The sequence below is a fragment of the Mus caroli genome, unplaced genomic scaffold, assembly GCF_978045245.1.
Source record: "Mus caroli unplaced genomic scaffold, Mus_caroli_1 scaffold_4, whole genome shotgun sequence".
Taxonomy (NCBI): domain Eukaryota; kingdom Metazoa; phylum Chordata; class Mammalia; order Rodentia; family Muridae; genus Mus; species Mus caroli.
Genome location: NW_028227259.1, coordinates 89,961,179 through 89,984,421, shown reverse-complemented (window position 1 = coordinate 89,984,421; position 23,243 = coordinate 89,961,179). Strand labels below are relative to the sequence as shown.

General features: G+C 40.7%; 1 pseudogene; it reads left to right on the top strand.

Annotated features, from left to right (window-relative positions):
- Positions 1-12,928: 12,928 nt before the first annotated feature.
- On the top strand, positions 12,929-23,038 carry LOC110294881 (EGF domain-specific O-linked N-acetylglucosamine transferase-like; annotated as a pseudogene).
- The last annotated feature ends 205 nt before the right edge of the window (positions 23,039-23,243 follow it).

Sequence of the window (23,243 nt, the reverse complement as noted above, 5' to 3'; positions counted from 1 at the left end):
TGGACATATAGCCAAATGATGCTCCACTATCTCAGGAGGACACTTGTTCAATTGTGTTCATAGTCACTTTATTCATAATAGCCAGAAACTAGAAACAACATAAATGTTCCTCAACTGAAAAATGGATAAGGAAAATTTGGTTTACTTGCATGATGGAATACTACAAAGCCATTAAAATTAAGTACATCATAAATTTTTCAGAGACATAGATGGAACTAGGAAATATCAAACTGAGTGAGTAACCCAGACCCCAAAGGACATACATGGTAAGTACTCACTAATAAGTGGTTATGAGCCATAAAGTACAGGATAACCACACTATAATCAGCAGATCTAAACAAGCCAAATAATGAGGGCCCAATGGTGGGTGGATAAAACTTTCTCAGAAGGGGAAACAAAATAGGTATTGAAGGTTGAGGGAAGGAGGGAACTAGGAGGGTGAGGGGATATGGAGGGAAGCAGGTCAGAGGGCAGGGGGTCAGACATAAAAACATAGGGGAGAGAGAAGAGAAATCATCAGGAATAGGGGGTCAATCTCAGAGCCTACCAGAGACCTGGATGAAGGGAACCACTAGGGGGCTTAAGGGGGTGACTGGAGATAAGACTTCTAGATGTCAGGGATATGCATCCTGATGTGTCCACTTCCTGTAACCAAGTAATACTACCAGTGAGGGATGAGGACAGCAACCCACCAACAAAACCTTCATCCCCAAATGTGTCCTGCCTACAAGATGTGCAGGGACAAAGACAGAGCAGAGACTGAAGGAATGACCAAACAGTGAATTCCCCAAATTGTGACAATCTCATGAGTCAGAAACAAGCCCTGAAACAGTTAATGGTACTCTGTTACACTTGCAGGCAGGAACTTAGAATAACTATCCTCTGAGAGGCTCCACTCAGCAGACAATTGAAAGAGATGCAGAAACCCAGAGTCAAACAGAGGATCCATCCAGGGATCCATCCCATAATTAGCCTCCAAACGATGACACCATTGCATACACTAGCAAGCGTTTGCTGAAAGGACTGATATAGCTGTCTCTTGTGAGACTAGGCTGGGGCCTAGCAAACACAGAAGTGGATGCTCACAGTCAGCTATTGGATGGATCACAGGGCCCCCAGTGGAGGATCTAGAGAAAGTATCCAAGGAGCTAAAGAGATCTGCAATCCTGTAGGTGCAACAACATTATGAACAAACCAGTACCCATGAGCTCTTGACTCTAGCTGCATATGTATCAAAAGATGGCCTAGTTGGCCATCACTGGAAAGAGAGGCCCATTGGACACGCAAACTTTATATGCCCCAGTACAGGGGAACGCCATGGCCAAAAAATGGGAATGGGTGGGTAGGGAAGTGGGGGGGGGGAGGGTATGGGGGACTTTTGGGATAGCATTGGAAATGTAATTGAGGAAAATATGTAATAAAAAATATTTAAAAAAAAAAAGAAAGAAAGAAAAGTTAAGGGAGGGATTGAAGGACCTGGAGAGGACAGGGACTCCAGAGGAAGACAAACATAGTCAACCAAAGTGGACTGTTGGATGCTCCCAGAGACTGAATCAATGAAAAACAATAAGCATGTGCTGGACCTAAGCCCTGAGGACTTACTTGGTTAGGGTTACAGCAAGTTATTTTATATTTGAAACTAATGTGAAAGTGGTCATTTCCATATTTTCTTTCTCAACCCATTTAAATTTGCATGAAAGATAGCTACTGATTTGTTTGAATTAATTTTATATTCAGCCACTTTGGTGAAGTTGTTTATCAGCTGTAGACGTTTCCTGGTAGAGTTTTGGGGGACGCTTATGTATATTATCATATCATCTGCAAATAATGACACCTTAACTTCTTCTTTTCCAATTTGTATCCCCTGGATCTCCTGTTGCCTTATTGCTCTATCTAGAACTTCAAGTACTATATTGAGTAGGTACAGAGAGAGTGGGCAGCTTTGTCTTGTCCCTGATTTGAGTGGGATTGCTTCAAATATCTCCCCATTTAATTTGATATTGGCTGTTATTATGTATGTTGGTTTTATTATGTAGAGATATGAGCCTTAAATTTTTTATCTCCCCAAGAATTTTAACATCAAGGAGTGTTGCATTTTGTCAAAGGCTTTTTCAGCATCAAATGAGATGAACATATAATTGTTTGAGTTTGTTTATATACTTGATTATGATAATGAATTTTGGAATATTGAACCATCCCTGCATTCCTGGGGTGAAGTCCACTTGATTGTGGTGAATGATGGTTTTGATGTGTTTTTGGATTCAGTTTGTGAGAATTTTATTGAGTATTTTTGCATTGATATTCTAAGCAAAAATGTTCTAAAGTACTCTTTCTTTGTTGGGTCTTTGGTGGTTTAGATTTCCTTTTAACTGTGGTTTCAGAGAGTGAATTTGGTAGTATTCCTTCTGTTTCTATTGTATGGAATAGTTTGAGGAGAGTTGGTACTGATTCTTCTTTGAAGGTCTGATAGAATTCTGCACTAAGCCATCTGCTTATGGACTTTTTTGGTTAGGTGATTTTTCTTTCTTTCTTTTTTTTTATTACGTATTTTCCTCAATTACATTTCCAATGCTCTCCCAAAAGTCTCCCATACTCCCCTCCCCCCACTTACCTACCCACCCATTCCAATTTTTGGCCCTGGCGTTCCCCTGTACTGGGGCATATAATGTTTGTGTGTCCAATGGGCCTCTCTTTCCAGTGATGGCCGACTAGGCCATCTTTTGATACATATGCAGCTAGAGTCAAGAGCTCTGGGGTACTGGTCAGTTCAGAATGTTGTTCCACCTATAGGGTTGCAGATCCCTTTAGCTCCTTGGATACTTTCTCGAGCTCCTCCATTGGGAGCCCTGTGATCCATCCAATAGCTGACTGTGAGCATCCACTTCTGTGTTTGCTAGGCCCCGGCATAGTCTCACAAGAGACAGCTATATCTGGGACCTTTCAGCAAAATCTTGCTAGTGTATGCAATAGTGTCAGCATTTGGAAGCTGATTATGGGGTGGATCCCTGGATATGGCAGTTTCTAGATGGTCCATTCTTTTGTCGCAGCTCCAAACTTTGTCTCTGTAACTCCTTCCATGGGTGTTTTGTTCCCAATTCTAAGAAGGGGCACAGTGTCCTCACTTTGGTCTTCATTCTTCATGAGTTTCATGCGTTTAGCAAATTGTATCTTATATCTTGGGTATCCTAAGTTTGGGGCTAATATCCACTTATCAGTGAGTACATATTGGGTGAGTTCCTTTGTGATTGTGTTATGGTTAGGTGATTTTTAATGACTTCTATTTCCTTGTTGGATATGGGACTGGTTAGATAGTTTATCCAGTCTTGATTAAACTTTGGTACCTGGTATCTGTCTAGAAAGTTATTTATTGCACATAGATTTTCCAGTTTTGTTGGATAAAGGCTTTTGTAATAAAATCTGATGATTTTTTTTTTAATTTCCTCAGTTTCTGTTGTTATCTCTCTCTTTACCTTTCTGATTTTGTTCATTTGCATATTGTCCTTGTGTCCTTTAGTTAGTTCAGCTAAGGGTTTTTCTAGCTTATTGATTTTCTCAAAGAAGCAGCTTTTGGTTTTGTTCATTTTTTTGTATCATTCTCTTTGTTTCTAATTGGCTGATTTCAATTAACCAATAAAGATTGGTTATTTCCTGCATTTGATTATTTCTAGGCATCTACTCCTCTTCTGTGTGTTTGCTTCTATTTACTCTGGTGCTTTAAGAAATGCTGTTAAGTGGCTTGTGTAAGATCTCTTTAACTTCTTTAAAAGTGATCTTAGCATATGTTCTACATCAAACAAAACTTTTCCCAATGCTTTTAAGGAAATATATTTCATACTCAACAGGCAGTCCTGTCGACTTTTCTTCGTCTCATTTTCTCTATCTAGGAAGGCCAAATACTTTAGCTGAGACAATGGGCAAGGCAAGAATGGGGCTCATTAGATCCTACTGGGATTTGGAGTTCCCTCACCCAACCTTACCAAATGCTGATTATGTTGGAAGACTCCATTGCAAATCTGCTAAACCCTTGCCTAAGGTAAATACATTCTCTTTACTTCTTTTTCATTTCATTTCATTTCTGGTGAAAGTGATTCTACATCTGACATTACATTTTTCTCCCAATGATAGAGATACAAGGGAAGTGAAATTAAGAATCCTGCTAAGTAGGAGCTCTATGAACTCATGAAAGAACATAACAGACCTGGAAAATATTCATATCAGTGAGTTAAATTAAGTCATGTAGGGTACTAGAGTGATTCGCCTCTGGGTAAAGTCCTTACCAAGCAATCATGAGAATGTGAGTTTGCATCCCAATGTCCACATAAAACGTTGAGTTTTCTGGCATAGGATGAATGACTTAGTTCTGAGTTGCAGAAACAGGTTAGTACGGAGGATGCTAACCTGTTTAAATGGTGAGATTCATATTCAATAAGAGATGGTCTCAAAAAAAGTAAAAGATTGATAGAATAGGATATCTTATTTTAATCTTGGCCTGGATGAGCTAAAACAAAGGCAGGGAACCTCCATAGCACCACCACATCTGAGTCACACACAAACACACATACACACACACATGCTACACAAACTTACACAGAGGTGCATGATACTCAAATGCACATATACATATATAAACATACACAAAATGTCAGAGAAATTAAGTTGATTAAATCAGCACATCAAAACCTGTCAATCATTCAAAAGTTGTGATTATTCCATATCAGAGTTAGTTCTTTAATATCCAGAGAAACAACATAGCATAACTTCTATTCAAACCATTGAATTGTTGAGGTTATTTCTGAAAATACTCCTACTTATACATAATTATCAGAAAATTATTATATAGTACATGTTTTCCATGCAGATATGGTTTGTTTTACAAAAAACTAAAACATTTAATTACTTGTCTTATGAAATTTGGGTCAACTACAACATATGTACCTACTACAATGTATATATTATTTCAACAAACACTAGCTAATAATGTTAAATCAGCCGTCATAGAACAAAAATAAAGAACAAGGAAAAAATATACATCCTATAGGATGAAAAATGTAATGATGTTACAAATTTATAAATATTTCATACATGGTGGTTGCTCTCCTGAATTTTTATTTAGCCAGAGAAAAAATTTGAGAGCATTTATTGAATTTGTGTTAGTACACTTTACACTGCTTCCTGTGAGGTCCAAAGTGTTTAATATTGCCAGTTTTGTCTTCTGTGCATGTTAACACCGCTATCCTAAAAATTCTTAAGAAATCTTCAATTCTTATTCTCTTAGCTTTTGCATAAAATTTTCATACGTGATTTTTTTCTCATATTGTCATTGTGCAGTAAATCAAGTTCTTTCTTCATAGGAAATGGACGACTTCCTCCAGAGCTCTGGAGAGCATGGTGTGATGGTATTTTCTCTGGGGCCAATGGTCAGAAATATGACAGAAGAAAAGTCCAAAGCAATTGCATGGGCCCTTGTCCAGATTCCACAAAAGGGGAAGTAAAGTGCCCATGGCAAGAGGATGTATAATGAGTCTGTGAAAGTCTTTGAAGGAACCAATACTAGAAATGTCTGTGTGAAAAGTAAACATTTAGGAAAGCTCTAATTTACCTTAGCCAGTTTACAAAGAGATACACACCATAGATGGTACAGTATTACAGATGATGTTTTTGACTGTGAATACCTTGGATATCAATATTGTGATCTGTGTGGACAAATTTTAAAATGCTGACATTATGATGACATCACTGTCAAGGCTGTGTAGACATAGAAAATCCTTCAGAGTTATTTGTTCCATTTGTTGATTATTTAATTCACTGCACGTGTAAGAATTTTCAGGGGAGAGTTAATTTATATTAATTTTTTCTAGTAGAAGAACATTAAGCAAGTATTGAAAATGTTTGAAATGAAGCATAAGTCTGTATCCTAATTTTGAGGTGGATCTTATCAGAGTGCAGTAGAGAGCACCGTTTAAAGAAAGGGATTCCAAGGCTAGAGTACTAACTGGCTAACTAAGAAAAAGAGAAAAATAGAACCTATCTTTCTGGCTTACCTTGTCAGTATTTGTAGAAGAAATATATAAAGGAAATGTAGAGATGGGTACTGCCCTTGTGATTATCTCTATGCAAAAGAAAGCAAGAACCACAGGACTCTGCTTCTAACCATCAGAGTGAAAATCCTACCATTCAAGGAAGAAATAGAAATGAGTCCAAGAGATTCTGATGTGAAAAAGTGTCAGACGAGTTACTTCATACAGAACACCAAAAAGTCGTTCTCTAGAGACTGTGTTTTAATATTCATTTAGTTGAAAACCATCTCCTTAATCACCTACAATTTTATTAAATGATCTGCTTAATTGTATCAGTCTCAAAGGAAGTTTATGGTAGACATATAGATAATGATCCATTTTATGAGATTGGTCTGAGAATTCTAGCATTAGCACCATGGGCTGGTAAAGCATCATCAGCCTGGGGTTGGAACTGCTTTTTCTGTAGCAGAAAATTCTGACTTCTAGAGTAAAATCTTTGAAGCTTGTCATAAAAACTACATAACTGACATAGGTCACAAAGTAGTGTTTTAGATTTTTGAGGTTTTTTTTCAATAGCCATATAACTTGTGATTCTCAATTTGTTTTCAATAGACTGTAAAAAAATGTTTTGCAGAGAGTAGTATACTCATCAGTATCTGAATCAGTTCCATTAAGGCCCAGAATAAGGTAATAATTTCAGAACTCCCTGGCAAACCTCATAGAATGAAGTATATCCTGCATGTTTAACATATATTTGCTATATTTAATGAATTATATCTAACCATCAGAGATGACTCAGTGCATAAAATGTTTTCAATGCATTATAAGCAGCTCAGTTTGAATGTTTCTAATCTACATGACCTTAGATATGGCATTGTATGTCTCTATCCCAATAGTCCTGTCATAAAGAGAAGGCATAAATAGGAGAATTCCTGAAGCTTTGTAGACCACCAGTGAGGAAAAAAAACAAAACAGCAAACAAGAAATTCTGTCTCTATCAGGAAATACATTTCAATTAAACATCTGTGATAGTCTTCTCGATGTCATACACTCACCTTGGTACACATAAACATACATTTGCACACATCAAATGTCTCATCTATGCTCCAACAGATGCAGAACACAGAGGGAGCGAGGCAGACAAAAAGTTAAGAAATGGAGGAAGTAACCAATCTCAGTGATAATTACAAAAATGAGAATGCTCAATTAAATTTTATGTGCAAATTTTCCTGCCCTTACTGACTAGAGATATACAGATCTGTATTCATATTCTTAGAATCCCAAAGCAAAATTGATTTTTCATGAAGAGTTAATAATTATAGAGTTTTGAATTCATGTACATCAAAAGCAACATGTACAAAATCTGTGCAACATAGAAACAAACCAAATCTGAGCATGGAAAGAGGAGAGGGGCACTCGGTCCACACAGAGCCATGGACTCTTGACATCTGTTGGCTTATAGGTGGAGAAGGCTGCAGCTCCTGCAAAGTCAACCACTATCTACTGAAGGACCGCATACACAAGAATATTTCGAATGTGCAATTTAGTCTTGAAGTTGTTGAGTTTTTTTCTTTCTTTCTTTTTTTCTTTGAAGGGTATTTAGTTGGGTTGGTAAGGAAGGCCATGATTTACAGAAGATTATGGTAAGAAGGAAAGAATTTTAAGAAGCATGTTATATGAAATTCTAAAGAGAAATGCAAAAACAAAGAGGAATATCAGTTTCTCTTGGTGTGATCACAGTCATCAGTAGTACAGCAAGTTGAATCCCAGGGTAGAGGTAATGCCTGTAAGTTCTGAACCATTAGTCCACAGCAATAGCTCTACAAAGGGTGTGTGTCTATTAAGGTGAAGTTGGCATAGCAGGTTTAATATTTGCATTTAAATCCTACCCTGTCACCAGTCAAGAGGAAGTGGGAGATGAACAACAAAAGCAATACCCAACTTTATTCAGATAATCAAATAAAGTATACTCTGAGGGTTAAACAAAGATTTTTTTTTGAGATGAGCTTTTTTTTTCCAATTTTTTAATTAGATATTTTCTTCATTTACATTTCAAATTCTATCCTGAAAGTTCCATATACCCCCCTGCCCTGCTTCCCTATCCACCCCACCCACTTCTTGGCCCTGGTGTTTCCCTCTACTGGGGCATATAAAGTTTGCAAGACCAGGGGGCCTCTCTTCCCAATGATGGGTGACTAGGCCATCTTCTGCTACATATGCAGCTAGAGACATGAGCTCTGGGGGTACTGGTTAGTTCATATTGTTGTTCCACCTACAGGGTTGCAGACCTCTTCAGCTCCTTTGGTACATTCTCTAGCTCCTCCATTGGAGGCCCTGTCTTCCATCCAATAGATGACTGTGAGCATCCACTTCTGAATTTGCCAGTCACTAGCATAGCCTCACAAGAGACAACTATATCAGGGTCCTTTCAGTTAAATTTTGCTGGCATATGCAATAAAGTCTGCATTTGGTGGCTGATTATTGAATGGATCCCTGGGTGGGGCAGTCTCTGGATGATCCATCCTTTCATGTCAGTTCCAAACTTTGTCCCTGTAACTCCTTCCATGGGTATTTTGTTTGCTTATCTAAGGAGGAATGAAGTATCCATGCATTGGACTTCCTTCTTCTTGACTTTCTTGTGTTTTGCAAATTGTATCTTGGGTATTCTAAGTTTCTGGTCTAATATCCACTTACCAGTGAGTACATATCAAGTGAATTCTTTTGTGATTGGGTTACCTCACTCAGAATGATATTTTATACTTCCATCCATTTGCCTAAGAATTTCATAAATTCATTGTTTTTAATATCTGAGTAGTACTCCATTGTGTAAAGGAAGCACACTTTTTATATCTATTCTTCTGTTTAGGGACAACTGGAATCGTTCCAACTTCTGGCTATTATAAGTGAGGATGCTATCATCATAGTGGAGCATATTCCATTATTACATGTTGGAGCATCTTCTGGGGAAATGCCCAGGAGAGGTATTGTTGGGTTCTCAGTTAGCACTATGTCCAATTTTCTGAGTAACCACCAAACTGATTTCAAGAGTGGTTGAACTAGCTTGCAATTCCACCAACAATAGAGGAGTGTTCCTCTTTCTCCACATCCTCACCAGCATCTGATTGCACCTGAGTTTTTGATCTTAGACATTCTGACTGCTGTGAGGTGGAATCTCAGGGTTGTTCCAATTTGCATTTCCCTGATGACTAAGGATATTGGACATTTCTTTAGGTTCTTTTCAGCCATTCAGTATTCCTCAATTGAGAATTCTTTGTTTAACTCTGTACCTCATTTTTAATAGGGTCATTTGGATCTCTGGAGTCTAACTTCTTGAGTTCTTTGTATATATTGGATATTAGCCTTCTATCAGATGTAGGGTTGGTAAACATCTTTTCTCAGTCTCTTAGTTGCCATTTTGCCCTATTGACAGTGTCCTTTGCCTTACAGAAGCTTTGCATTTTTATGAGGTCCCATTTGTCAATTATTGATCTTAGAGCATAAGCTATTGATTGTCTGTTCAGGAAATTTTTCCGTGCACTTAGGTCTTCACAGTTTTTTGCCACTTTCTCTTCTATTAGTTTCAGTGTATGTGGTTTTACAAGGAGGTCACTGATTAACTTAGACTTGAACTTTTTACAAGGAGATAAGAGTATATCAATTTGCATTCTTTCACATGCTAACCAGCAGTTGAACCGGCACCATTTGTTGAAAAAGCTGTCTTTTTTCCACTGGATGATTTTAGCTCCTTTTTCAAAGATCATATGACTATAGATCTGTGTGTTCATTTCTGGGTCTTCAATTCTATTGCATTGATCTACCTGCCTGCCACTGTACCAATACAATGCAGTTCTATTGCAATTGCTCTGTATTACAGTTTGAGATCAGGGATGGTGAATCCACCAGAAGTTCTCTTATTGTTGAGAATAGTTTTCTATATACTAGGTTTTTTTGTTATACCAGATGAATTTGCAAATTGCTCTTTCTAACTCCATGAAGAATTGAGTTGTAATTTTGATAGGGGTGCATTGAGTCTGTAGATTGATTTCCACAAGATAGACATTTTTACTATATTAATCCTGCCAATCCATGAGCATCTGAGATCTTTCCATTTTCTGATATCTTCCTCAATTTCTTTCTTCAGAGACTTGAAGTTCTTGTCATATAGATCATTTACTTGCTTAGTTAGAGTCACACCAAGGTATTTTATATTATTTGTGACTATTGTGAAGGGTGTTTTTTTCCTAATTTCTTTCTTACCCTGTTTATCCTTTGACTAGGGAAAGGATACTTCTTTGTTTGAGTTAATTTTATATCCAGCTACTTTCCTGAAGCTATTTATCAGGTTGATGAGTTCTCTGGTGGAATTTTTGGGGTCACTTAAGTATACTATCATATTATCTGCAAATAGTGATATTTTGCCTTCTTTCTTTCCATTTTATATCCCTTTGACCTCCTTTTGTTGTCTAATTTCTCTGCCTAGGGTTTTGAGTACTATATTGAACAGGTAGGAAAAGAGTATGCAGCCTTGTCCAGTCCCTGATTTAGTGAGATTGCTTCAAGTTTCTCTCCATTTAGTTTGATGTTGACTACTGGTTTGCTGTATATTGCTTTTACTATGTTTAGGTATGGGACTTGAATTCCTGATCTTTTTAAGATTTTTATCATGAATGGGTGTTTAGTTTTGTCAAATGCTTTCTCATCATTGAATGAAATGCAAGTATGGTTTTTTTCTTTGAATTTGTTTATATAGTGGATTACATTGATGCATTTTCATATATTGAACCATAGCTGCATACCTGGGATGAAGCCTACTTGATCATGATGGATGATCTTTTTGATGTATTCTTGGATTTGTTTTGTGAGAATTTTATTGAGTATTTTTACATCGATATTCATAAGGGAATTTGGTCAGAAGTTCTCTTTCTTTGTTGGGTGTTTGTGTCGTTTAGATGTCAGAATAATTGTGTCTTCACAGAATGAGTTGGGTAGAGTTTCTTTTGATTCTATTTTGTGTAATTTTTTTCTTTTCTTTTTGGTTTTTTTTGTGACAGGGTTTCTCTGTATAGCCCTGGCTGTCCTGTAACTCACTCTGTAGATCAGGCTGGCCTCGAAATCAGAAATCTGCCTGCCTCTGCCTCCCAAGTGCTGGGATTAAAGGTGTGTGCCACCACTGCCCGGCATTGTGGAATAATTTAAGGAGTATTTGCATTAGGTCTTCTTTGAAGGTCTGATAGAACTCTGTATTAAACCCAACTGGTCCTGGGCTTTTTGGTTGGGAGACTATTAATGACTATTTCCATTTCTTTAGGGGATATGGGACTGTTTATATTGTTTATCTGATCCTGGTTTAACTTTGGTACCTGGAATCTGTCTAGAATATTGTCTGTTTCATCAAGATATTCCAGTTTTGTTGAGTATAGCCTTTCTAGTAAGATCTGATGAATTTTTTTTGGATTTCTTCTTTTCTGTTGTTTTATCTTCCTTTTCATTTCTATTATTTTAAATTAGGTTCCTGTTGCTGTGCCCTCTGCTTAGTCTAGATAAGAGTTTATCTATCTTCTTGATTTTCTCAAAGCACCAGCTCCTCATTTTGTTGACACTTTGTATTGCTCTTTCTGTTTCTACTTGGTTGATTTCAGCCCTGAGTTAGATTATTTCCTGCCATCTACTCTTCTTGGGTGTATTTGCTTGTTTTTCTTCTAGAACTTTCAGATGTTCTGCAAAGCTGCTAGTGTATGCTTCATTGAGGTTTTATTTATTTATTTATTTATTTTGGTTTGTTTTGGTTTGTTGGTTTGGTTTGGTTTGAGTTTCTCAGAGCTATGAGTTTTCCTCTTAGCACTGCCTTCATTGTTTCCCATACGTTTGGGAATGTTGTATCTTCATTTTCATTAAATTCTAAAAATTCTTTAATTCCTTTCGTTATTTCTTCCTTGATCAAGTTATCATTGAGTAGAGCCTTTTTCAGCTTCCATGTGTATGTTTGCTTTTTGTTGTTCCTTGTTATTGAAGATTGGTATTAATCTGTAGTCATCTGATAGGAGGCATAGGATTATTTCAATCTTCTTCTATCTCTTGAGGTCTGATTTGTGATGGATTATATGGTCAATTTTGGAGAAGGTACCATGAGGTACTGAGAAGAACGTATATTCTTTTGATTTAGGATGAAATGTTCTATAGATATCTTTCAAATCCATTTGGTCCAATACTTCTGTTACTTTCACTGTGTCTCATTTTAGTTTGTGTTCCCCTGATCTGTCAATTGCTGAGAGTAGGGTGTTGAAGTCCCAACAATTATTGTGTGAGGTATGTGTACTTTTAGCTTTTGTAAAAATTTTTTTATGAATATGGGTGCCCTTGCATTTGGAGCATATATGTTCAGAATTGAGCGTTCTTCTTGGTAGATTTTTCCTTTGATGTATATCCTTCCATATCCTTTTTGATGACTTTTGGTTGAATGTCAATTTTGTCCAATATGGACACTCCTGCTTAGTTCTTGGGACTATTTGCTTGGAAAATTGTTTTCTAGCCCTTTACTCAAAGGTAGTGTTTGTCTTTGACACTGAGGTGCATTTCCTGTATGCAGAAAAATGATAGGTCCTGTTTACATATCCAGTTTGTTAGTCTATGCCTTTTTATTGGGGAATTGAGTCTATTGATGTTAAGAGATATTAGGGGGTTTCTCCCGAGCTGCTGCTGCCTCCACTGCCTTGTCAAGCTGCAGGCCTGTGGAAGTCCAGTCAAGCTATACATGTGTGGAAGTGCAGTTGGCCATTTTGTGCAAAAAGATACAGTAGCCTAACCTACTAAAGCTTTCATCTCTGCCAAGTCTTGCCAGAGAAGTTGACACCAGGAAGGCTTTCTGCCAGTCCCTGAAGTTGTACTTTCATGCAGTACAGGGAAACCAGCATATGCAAGTGGGTGTGTGCCCTCCCTTGCAAAAGCCAACTGTCTGATATTTTTTTTTTTTTTTTAGATTTTCCCCACTGCCACGGGTTACTTTTTTTCCAAGAATGGTCAAGTTTTGTTAACCAGCAGAATGCATTGCAGAGCTGTAGATTTGCATACCTGAAATTCAGAACCTAGTACTCCTACTGGTGACTTAGAGGGTTTTAAGCTATCCAAAGCATCAGCAGCTTCAGGTGATCCTGAGGATTAAAGAGGTCTGCAGGTTGCTATGTTATTCTGCTTGTCTTTGGGGTATTGCTTCATGAAGTCCCAAAGATTGGCCAAGATGAGGCTCATTCTGAGGCTGATAATACTCAGGCAAAGCCCTGTACAGACTACTCCAGCCTCCACTTCCCAGAGAAGTACATTCCCTTGTTGCACAATGACAGGCATGTTGGTTCTGTGTGCAGGGAGGATTCCCACTGTCCATATAAGAAACTTTTAGAAAATCTACACTACTGCTGACGTTATGAGAAATCCTGCATACCAGAGTTCAGATTCAGTTTCCCCATTTGCAGTTACATGGACTTGGGATGGACAGACACACTGGAGTCAGCCCAGGACATGTTCTGGAAACAAGCTGACTTTGGATAGTCACAAGACCAGCTTGAGGAGATAAGAACATTCTATCAGCCAGAGAGAGCAAGCAACTCAAGTCTGGTTTGCTCTCATCATCTTCAGTATTTTAGAGCTATTGGTCTATACCTAGACTTAAGAAACCTCAAGAGAAACCATGTCAGATTCAAGGAAGATTTTCTTCAGGATGGTGAAATTGGAGAATACTCTAAACTTGACAGTCACACACTGGTGTCTGAAGGTCAGCACAAGAGCCCTCTGCAGTCTTGGTTTGTTAAGCTAGAAAGCTACACTCAGCTCAATTCCAAGCCTATAGAAGATGCTAAATATGACATCGGTGTTGAAAAACCAATATATTTCATTAAATTAGAGGCAGAGATTTATCCCGAGCTTTTGTCCCCGCCGGCAAGAACACACTCAGGACAACCGGAATCTTCTGCAGCAAAGCTTTATTGCTTACTTCTCAGGAAGATCTCGACCCCAGAAAATGGAGTCCCTTATATAGCACTCAGTCATGACGTTTCAGCACCTGATGTGGCGTGACAGCTCTTGATTCGTTGCTCGCTCATCACACCACTATTACACCCCGAGAATGGGCAGTGACTAGGAGTGAGTTCACTCTCGCACTTGCGCACAAGGCTTGTTTACTAGTTTGTCACAGCGGAGGCCAGCGCCATCTTATAATGGTGATTGCTCGCGGCACGCGCACGGCTCTCCACAGCGATTGCTCGCTGCACGCTGCACGCTGCACGGCTTTACACATCTCCCCCTTTTTATTTTATTAAATTGAGGCTGGACTAGGTCTGTGTAATTATGCCCATCCGCTGTGGCTCCTGTCTTAGGTCGTTCCTCCAATGTCACAGCCTTTTCCTGTCATAGGGTAACCCTATCGCCACTGGGCCCCGTGTCTTAGGATGATCTGTGCATGAGGAAAGTTGCCCGTCCCTGGATACCGCAGTGCTATGTGACAGTAACTACTAAATGACCTAGGGCGAACTCTACAAAAGAGGCCAGCCACCAATGTCAACTAATTTTTGAGCATAGATAGCCAGATTTCGGGGGAGGCGCCTTGCTCAATGGCAGCAAGTGCTTGAGCTATCACAACCTTGTCACGTGTTTGTTGGGTTCTGAGCTTGCAAACCAACCAGAGCATGAACACAAGTCCACAGCAGGTGGCAACGCCAAATAAACCCATCCCCACCCATTCCTTAAAATAAGAAAATGCAGATGAAATCCAGGAGGAGAGGCCCTCTGTCAATGACAGGTCCACTCGTGTTGAGTTGATCTTTAAAACTGCCACCCTCAGGGCCTCAAGAGTCTCATCGAATCCCTCAGACCAATTTCCTGCAAGATACAAGGAAAGCTGTCTAGACAGATTAGCTGCATAAGTAAAATTTTCATATTGGACACTGGTAATACACAGGGCTTCCAGTTTTCTTTCACAACCCAACTGGGCCATCGGGTATAGAACTCCTATCTGTTCTTCTGCCAGGTCAAGGCGCTGATTCAATATCATCAGCCCTCCCTTTAACTTGGTACTAGCAGAAGTTTGGACAGTGATGGCATCAGCCAGATCTGCTGAAAGCTGATTTAATTTTGTGCCTGATTGAACCGTACTAACCATAGCATACCCTGCAGCTGTAGCAGCAGCTGCACTGGCTGAAATTGCTATGATCACGGCAGCAGTAATTCCAAAATCTCTTTTTTGTCGAAACAGGGATAAGGTGGAGGGTGTTTCCACCGGAACCGGGATCCAACGTGGGATCCGTGCTACCATGGCACGGGTGTTCTTTGTTATGTCCCAACATTGAGAAATCCAACAAGAATCATTGGAACAGACTTCAAATGAATCATTTGAAAGAATAAACAAGAAAGGGGGGTAAACACAGACTGGGGTAGATGGATAATTAATCTGGTTTACCAAAGTTTTATTGAACCCAGTGATCTCTACACTGGTATTAGTATATCCATAAGAATCCTGGGAGGCAGCATGTATTCCCCAATACTGAGCAAATCTTGAGATGCCATTAAAAGAAGCCTTTCCAACTGCTCCTCCCTGGATAAAGATCAAAGGATTGAGTTCTGTACAACTGCCATTGACTCCACAAAGCACCCACTTGTGAAAGGGATGCATTCTAAAGTCCTGTATGAAAAGTCCCTTTTTCATAACAAATTCCTTCTCTGGATCATCTATCATGTTGGGAGAAAAGGAAAAGGTTTTACTCTGATCTGCCCAACGAGTGATGGAGGATTGACAATCAGACCAAGGCAATATCAGCCCTTCATCTTCCAAGCTACAATGAGGGGCTATTTTTGGTTGGTGGGGACGTTCTTTGTCTGAAAAGTTAGGTGGTAGAAATGTACCATTAACCCAAATTGCCTCCTGCCAAAAGGTCCGATTTGTAAAGGTTATATCTGCATTGGAAGTATCTTGGGTTGTGCTTACCCAACCTCCTCGGTGCTCATTAAACTTCCCCAAAGCTCGAGCTGTGAGGTTGATACATTTTCCTGGTCCATTCATTTGAAAACATAAAGAACCCTGTTCTAATAAAGAGCGATTTTCCCCTAATGGTGCTCGGGTGGGATCATAGGGTAGATATGGCAAATCTAATGTTTTATTAGTAGTAAAGAATTTTGGAAAAACTATAGCATTATGGCGAACTGGCATTGGTTTAGGGAAAGTCGAGAGAATGGCCCATCTCTGTTCGCCCCTCATACTAGGAACCTGAGACAAGTTCAGCATTGTCAGGATCAGGAGCAGTCCTCGGGAGGTCTGCATCTTCTGCACCATCCTTGATGAATATCTTGCGGGTGAGTCGTTCCGGCAGCCAAAATGGGTTGTCTTCACTCTGTGGAAAAACACAAACAGCTCCCCTGGATCTTATCAAAATAGGATCCGGGCCTTTCCACAGACCAGTTAAGACATCCTTCCATTTGACCATTTCTTTTGGTCTATCAGGGTCTGAGCTATGTCGATCAGATGCAGAGCGACCTTGCTCGTCAAGATTCAAAAAATTGAGTGTAAAGAGTGCCATAGATACAGCTACTCTTGGCACTGAGGGCAGAGTCTCATCAACTCCCCTTTTTTGTTTTATGAGATAAGACTTAAGTGTACGGTGAGCACGTTCCACAATGCCTTGTCCTTGAGGATTATAAGGAAGGCCAGTCAAGTGAGTGACATCCATTTGATGACAAAATTGCTGAAATTTAGTAGAGGTATATGCTGGCCCATTATCAGTTTTAAGAATTGTGGGCTTGCCCCAAGCACTCCATGCTTCTAAACAGTGCTGTATAACATGAGAGGCTTTCTCACCTGTTAAAGGTGTAGCAAACATAACACCAGAGCAGGTGTCAATGGAAACATGTAAATATTGATTTCTTCCAAAGGAGGAAATATGAGTGACATCCATTTGCCAGACCTGTAATGGTCTGATGCCTCGGGGGTTTACCCCTACATGAGGAGTAGGCAGAAATTGACAACAGTTTTGACATTGGGTGACAATGTCACGAGCTTCTTTCCTAGTTAAAGTGAAACGGCGGCGTAATGTTTCAGCCGTCACGTGGAAGCGTTTATGAAACTCCCTTGCAGCCTCTGACTGCGAGGAAAGAGCAGCAGCCACTATTCTAGTAGCTTTGTCTGCCAAGTCATTTCCATGAGACATGGGGCCAGGAAGGCCAGAATGAGCCCTAACATGAGTAATATACACAAGATGTCTTCTATGTAACAAGGCTGACTGAATTTGCTGAAAAATGTGAGCAAGCTTGCTAGAGGGTCTAATTAAGCCAGCAACTTCAAGCATATTAACTGCATTGACCACATATGAAGAGTCAGATACAATATTGAGCGGTCCCGGAAAAGTTTCAAGGACTTCTAGAACTATCAAACACTCTACAATCTGGGGTGATGTCTCATTATATTGTTTAGATGTTACTTGGCCATTTACTACATATGCACCTATGCCAGATTTGGATCCATCTGTATACACTACTACCCCATCCGGAAGTGGGTGTTTGGCTGTTATTACTGGAAACACTATGGCTTGGCTTAAGGCAAATTGTAAAATTGGATGTTTTGGATAATGATTATCAATTTGTCCTGAATAAGAGGCAACCAAGACTGCCCAATCGTTAGTTGTTGCTGCCAGGGTTTGAACTTGAGCAGAAGTATAAGGTACGATTAGCATATGAGGTTCTTTCCCAAAATAAGTAATAGCTGCTTTTATCCCCCTATGTGCAAGTTGAGCAATTGCATTAGGATACCACTCAATGATTTTTGCAGGGGAAGCATTAGGATGGACCCACAATAAGGGTCCTTTTTGCCATAAGACTGCTGTTGGTAACTGTGCAGTTTTTAATATGCACAATTCAAATGACTTTGACTCCTCAATGCGTTGTAATTGAGCATCTTGTAAGGCCTTTTCTATCGTTTGTAAAGCTTGACATGCAGCTGGGGTAAGTGCTCTGTGGGAGGAGATGTGGGTATCTCCCTCTAATATGTCAAATAAGGGCTTTAATTCTGCTGATGGAATTTTCAAAAATGGTCTTAGCCAATTAATATCTCCTAGCAATTTTTGGAAATCATTCAAGGTATGTAGTTGATCTTTGCGAATCTCTAATTTTTGAGGAACAATTTTGTCAGGATAAATGAGTGACCCTAGGAAGGCTCCCATTCGAGCAACTTGCACCTTTTCAGTGGCCACCTGCAATCCCCATTGCCCTAACGTTTTTATTAATATAGGGTATGCATCTTGCAATAACTTTGAATTTTTATGGCAAATCAAAATGTCATCCATATAAATTATCACCTGTAATGATGGAAAATGCTCTCTAACTGACTTAAGTGCCAATTGCACATACAGTTGACACATGGTGGGGCTATTCGCCATCCCCTGAGGTAGGACCTTCCATTGGTATCTTTGATCCGGTTCTAAATGATTAATGGCTGGGATGGTAAATGCAAATCTTTGCCTATCTTGAGGGCATAAAGGTATAGAGAAAAAGCAATCTTTAATATCTATAATTATAATTTCCCAATTTTTGGGTAAGGCAGAAAGCAATGGTAGCCCTCGCTGAACTGGTACAAATAGACGCATTTGTGCATTAATGGCTCTAAGATCATGTAATAAGCGCCATTTGCCAGATTTTTTCTTAATTACGAAAATAGGTGTATTCCAGGGTGAGGTAGAGGGCTCTAAATGACCCAAGCGTAGCTGTTCAGAAATTAGTTTTGTAGCTGCTTCTAACTTTTCAGAGGAGAGAGGCCATTGAGGAACCCATACAACTTCCTCTGTAAGCCATGGTATGGGCATGGAGCCCTCAACGGCCCCTAGAAAAAACCCAAACCTTGTCTCCCATTATTACCTTTTTGAGGGATAGGTTCAAGTTTACCCTGCTCTCCTTTCCCTAATCCCCTTCCTTCTTTATAGCCCATTTTCTTCATTATTTGAACAGCTTGTGGCGAGTATTCATTAGTCAAGGTCAATCCTAGTGCCTGTAAAATGTCTCTCCCCCAGAGATTTACTGGGAGTGGTAAAACATAGGGAGTGAATCGTCCTGTTTGACCTTCAGGAGCTGTCCAGCTCAAAGAACGGGAACTAATAGTGGGACAGGACTGATAACCTAAACCTTGCAAAGAACGTGATGACTGAGTAACGGGCCAAGTTTTTGGCCACCATTGGGAAGACAGGATACTTTTATCTGCTCCTGTGTCTAAAATCCCTTTAAATTGTTTTCCTTCTATAACTAATTCTAAGAATGTCCTGGAGTCAAGAGGCATCACTAAGTAAGCAGAATCATTTCCAGTAGAACCAATCCCTCTCGTAGCTCGAGGGACACCAGAGGAAGGAAAACAGCCATGTAGGCTTGGCAAAATTATTAACTGAGCTATTCTATCCCCTTGTGAAATAGAAAAGACACCCTGAGGACAGGAACAGAGAACTTGAAGTTCCCCTTCATAGTCTTGATCTACGACTCCAGGGTGAACAATAAGACCTTGCAAGGTAAGGGAGGCCCGGCCCAATATTAGGCCAACACTCCCGGATGGCAGAGGTCCTTTATAATCAGTAGGAATAGGCTGTACCCCCATTTGGGGCATTAGCATGAATCGGGTGGTGGTACGGAGGTCCAACCCAGCTGATCCTTCTGTTGCCCTGCGGACTGTGGGGTCCACCTTTTGCCTGTCGAGGTCCCATATGTTTTCGGGCCCTGAGACCTGAGGGCCCTGTACTGGTTTTTTGGAACGGTCTCAGTATCTACTGCTTGAGGGAATCCTGGCTGCAGGGGCCTGCCTCGAATGTCCCTGACTGAACGACAATCTCTAGCCCAATGATATCCTTTTCCACACTTAGTACACAGTCCTGGTGCTCTCCTTTTGACAAGGGCTCTACAGTCCTTTTTTAAGTGTCCCGGTTTGCCACAATTATAGCAGAGTTTGAGCTCAGCCATGTCAGGGTGTTTTTGCCCTTGTAGAATGGCAGCTGCTAAACCTGCATTAGTGAGTGGCCCTCCAAGCTCACGGCAAACCTTCAACCAATCCTGCAGTCCCTTGCTCTTTCTAGGTGTAATAGCCGCCCTGCATTCCTGGGTAGCCTGTTCATAGATCAACTGTTCAATTAAAGGCATAGCTGTTTCTGGATCCCCAAAAATTCTCCCTGCCGCTTCTGTCATTCTAGCCACAAAATCTGAGAATGACTCCTGTGCACCCTGGGTAATCTTGGTCAAATGCCCACTTGCCTCTCCCTTCTTAGAGAGTGCCTTCCATGCCTTAACTGCAGCAGCTGAGATCTGAGCATAAGCTCCCCAATGGTAATTTGTCTGGTTATTAGCGTGTTGTCCCTGACCTGTAAGCAACTCAAAAGTCCATGTTCCTTGGTCCCCTTCAACATTGGCATTGGCCCTTGCCTGTGCTTGGCAGGAGTCTTGCCACAAAGCTTTCCATTCTAAATACATTCCCATGTTAGGAGATGCGGCTTTTACTACAGTCATCCAATCGCCAGGGGTCATTGCCAGAGTAGCAAGCCTTTCGACTTGGGCTACAGTAAAGTTGGCATTGACTCCATAGTTACGAACTGACTCTGCTAATTCTTTAATCTGTATATACTCCACTGGGGCATGAACGCGTCCACCCTCTGCGCCTTCGAAGACTGGGAACGCTTGCTGCACTTTTCTCTGTTCCTCTTTTGAAATGAATGAGTCTGATTGATACCTCTGCACGTAGGGCGGAGGTGTACTAGGACCCAGAGGTTGCGGATCTGAAGATCGCATAGTGATTTGACATTTGTCTCTAGCTACTTTTGCTTTCTTTATGTTATTCTGTAACTGATTAGCTCGTCTTTCATCTGGCTGGTATCTTTCTTCCTCTAAGTCTGTCTCCTCAGAGGAGCTAAGTTCCTTATCCAATTCTGAGCTACTGACAGCTAGTGCCTTAAACTCATCTAATGGCGGGTAGAGGCTCCTTTCCTTATGTGCCTCTCCAGTTCTTTCTCTCTTCTTCTCTCCCTTTACATCCCTTTTTCTAATCTCTCCCAAGGCATTCTTTCCTTTGTATTTCTTTTCCTCGGGCTCAAGGCCCGTGGAAAGGCCTAAATTCTTCGGTGCACCTTGTTTCGTCCCAACTTTCAATCTCTCTCCCCACTCTGCCTCTGATAGACTGTCTTGAATTTCGTCCAAAATCTTCTGCCCTGCTTCTACCATCTGCTCACAATCCTCATCTGTTAAGCACGATCTCACCAATTTCCATAACGGCATGACCCCTGCTTTAAGTTTGCCGTTCTTCTGTTCCCTAACTAGATCTCCTTTCAGTTTATCCCAAGAAGTGACAGTTAACGAACCTGAGCAAGCATACCATGGTGCCACACGGTCTACCTCCCTGACAAATGCCTCTATACTCTTAGTGGCGATTTTTAGGCCACACTGCTTCAGGACTGACCTTAACGCCACTACTACAGAGTGAGAAATTCCCATTCTGCCGCTATCCAGTCCTGACCGTGACTGAAACTAATCACTGTCCAGGCACTGTCCAGGTGCTGTCCGAGCCTGACTGCGACTGGGAACCAGTCAGCAGTTCCAGCGGTGGAAACAAAACGAAACTGAAAGGGAAAGTGCGATCGCGGTGCAAACAATCATAAGGGCATCTAACTCTGGAGAAATTTCAAGACAATACTTACCTTGCAGAGCTGTAGTGTCCCGCAGTTCTGATTCCGCCCCGCGAACGAGGGATCTTCCTTGCGCCGGTGTGATGGTAGTTCCCGGGTCTTCGGCGCCACTTATCCCGAGCTTTTGTCCCCGCCGGCAAGAACACACTCAGGACAACCGGAATCTTCTGCAGCAAAGCTTTATTGCTTACTTCTCAGGAAGATCTCGACCCCAGAAAATGGAGTCCCTTATATAGCACTCAGTCATGACGTTTCAGCACCTGATGTGGCGTGACAGCTCTTGATTCGTTGCTCGCTCATCACACCACTATTACACCCCGAGAATGGGCAGTGACTAGGAGTGAGTTCACTCTCGCACTTGCGCACAAGGCTTGTTTACTAGTTTGTCACAGCGGAGGCCAGCGCCATCTTATAATGGTGATTGCTCGCGGCACGCGCACGGCTCTCCACAGCGATTGCTCGCTGCACGCTGCACGCTGCACGGCTTTCCACAGAGATTAACATGTACCACTAATTCTATGATTTCCTGAATCTTTACATCACTCAGCACATTAACATTTCTTTCAGTACAAACATTTACAGTGTGATGTGGGACACCAGCTCTTATGGATGCGGTGACCTCTTCCCCAATACTTAGAAAGCATTTACTGACTTTGATGCCATACATTTGAAAACCTGTGATTCCAAAAAGATATGTTTTAAAGAATCTGTGTTTTTGTTGCTGCCCCACATGTAGTACGGTCTGTTCTATAACACACCTCTGATCTCTAGCTGTCAGAATAATGGATTATTCAGAGCCTTCACCCAGCATGTGCTGCATATCATCACTCAAGATGGTCCCAAGGATGGTAAAGTTCGAGTTACCATTCTTTCACACATCACAGAATACCAGAAAAATCCTGAATCAAAATGGGCTGGTAAATGCACTGAAAACAGTATCCACATTTGACATCTGAGTGGCTGATTACACATACAGAGAACTTGGGGTTTTAGATCAGCTCAGTATCATGTACAACCTAGACATATTTATTGGCATGCAGGGAGATCTGGCCTTACCAACTTACTTTTCCTTCTGGACTGGGCTGCTGTGTTTGAACTGTACACTGTGATGATGGGTACTGTTACTTAGACTTGTCCAGGCTCAGAGGCATTCACTATATCACCTGGTGGAAGCCCAGCAAAGTGTTTCCTCAAGATAAGGGGTACCATCCAACTATGGGAGAACCCCCCATGTTTACCAAGTACCCTTTTGATGTAGAATTCATGTACCTTGCCCTTCAGGCTAAAGAACATGTACTGCAACACCCACAGTGGCCATTTAAAAAGAAACACAATGAACTATAGAAGTGTTGAGGTTTTTTACAAGAGTGTTGAAACAATCTCACATCCATAGATTCACAATCAGGAGCAGAACAACCTGTCATATCCTACTGTAAGGTGACCTTTCACTTCTGACTATAGCTCAGGCTGGTCTTCAACTAATTATCCTCTTGCCTGAGTCCTCAGAGTGCTCAGCTCACAGGTGTGCCCTGTCATGCCTGTCTACAGA